This window comes from Fukomys damarensis, unplaced genomic scaffold, assembly GCF_012274545.1.
Source record: "Fukomys damarensis isolate Sample0158 unplaced genomic scaffold, DMR_v1.0_HiC HiC_scaffold_39, whole genome shotgun sequence".
In the NCBI taxonomy this organism is placed as follows: Eukaryota; Metazoa; Chordata; class Mammalia; order Rodentia; family Bathyergidae; genus Fukomys; species Fukomys damarensis.
In genome coordinates this window covers 79,748,761-79,750,566 of record NW_022900951.1, presented here as the reverse complement: position 1 = coordinate 79,750,566, position 1,806 = coordinate 79,748,761, and positions in this window count along the sequence as shown.

The window sequence follows — 1,806 nt, the reverse complement described above, 5'->3', positions numbered from 1 at the left end:
CCGGTGCCTGCCCCCTCCCCTCCCCTCCACTCCCCCTCCTTTCTGCACGCCGGTGGCGGGGTGGGAGCGGGGGTGCCAAGGACTGCAGGCCTGGGGAGGCGGGCGATAGCTGCGCAACACACAGCCGAGAAGGCTCTTGCGTGTTTCTCTTTCACAGCCTTTCCATCCATGAAGGTGAGAAAGGAGCTTCTGCTCTTAGGCGAACTGAGGTGGGCTCCCCTCCTGCCTCTGCCCGCTCCTCTTTCAGAGCGAGGCCCACCTAAACCACTGGCCCTAGGAAACCAACCCTGTCTGCGCCAACAGCCATCCTTTCTGCCATGCTGGTTGTTTCTCCATTCCAGATGGGAGCTCATTTATTTAGTCGTTGTGCGGTCCCCAAGGTCGCGCCCAAAGGCCTTCCTGTGTCAGGACATGAGGGGAGTCTTACAGTCCTCTTTCTTTGCTACCCAAGGGCCAGGTGTCAGGCACCAGGTGAGTCCCAACCAGTCCTGGCCCCCAACCCACTGTTCTTTGATGTTTCCTTTTGCCATTCTGTTTACACCATCGTGATATTTGGCAGTGTGGAAATGTGACCTGGACCGGAAGCTGCTTTTACCTCAGCCATAGCCACCTGCCTAGGTTCCCCAGTCTTTCCCAGGTGAAGGATTCCCTTTCTCAACTCGGAATTCTGGCTATTTTTGCATCCTTTCCTGTACCCCCACATGCTTCTACTCTTGAGCCCTTCTTTTCTCTGCTTGCCGCACGGGACAAAGCAAAATTGATGCGGTCGCTGCTGTCCATTTAAAAACTCACTCAGATGCTTACGTCGTCACGTTTGTCAGAATAATGTGCCTCCAAAGTTATCCACATACTATCCTCTAGAACATGAGAGCCTATGTTACCTGGCAAAGGACAGTTAAGGCTGCAGATGGAATGAAGATTGCTGATCAGGTGCATTTAACATAAAATTATGCTGCGTTTTCCTTGCCAATGTAATTGCAAGGGTTCTGTAGAATCTCTGTGTTGGAGGGAGGCCAAAGGTACAGTGATGCAGCCTTAGAAAAACTGGAGAAGCTGTTGTTGGCTTTGAAGATAGTGGGAAATCCCTGAGCCAAGTAAGCTGGAGGCAAGTAATCCAGAAACCATGGAAGGAAAATAGCTCTGCCAACCTCTTGGTTTTATTGTAGTGAGAGCTTTTCTTTCAGATTGCCAATGTGCAATACTGTAAGGTAGTGAATTTGTATTGTTTTAAGTCACTACATTTGCAACACAATTTGTCTTTCATATTCACAATTCCTGGATCTGTTGATACCACCAAGCCTCAATGATTGATATATGAATTAAAAATTAGTAGTAAACATGTATATACCTTTTCCTGGTCTTTGTTCATAAAATTATACAGCATAGCAGTTGTCTACATACATTTTATGTTGTATAAGTTATTATAGGTAAAGTAGACAAAAGTTAAATTATATGGCATGCTGTTTGTTTATTACATGCAAATACTGTGCTCTTTTGAATATGGGATTTAAACTTCTGTGGATTTTGGTATGTGTGGGGATCTTTTAAATGATCTCATGTGGATACCGTGGGAGGATTTTAATTCATTGCGGCAGTAGTAGACACCACTTATTTTCTTCATCTTTATGAGGTCTATTTCACTGGCATTCTTCACCTTACTTCATTTCTGGGATAATCTAGTTTGGGATAATCTCTCACCATTTTAACCATTTCATCTACCACTCCCTTCTTTCTTTTTATAAAGAAGAGAAATTTTTGTAATTATTCACAAGACTCATATTGGGCTGTTTGTTTGTTTGTTTGTTT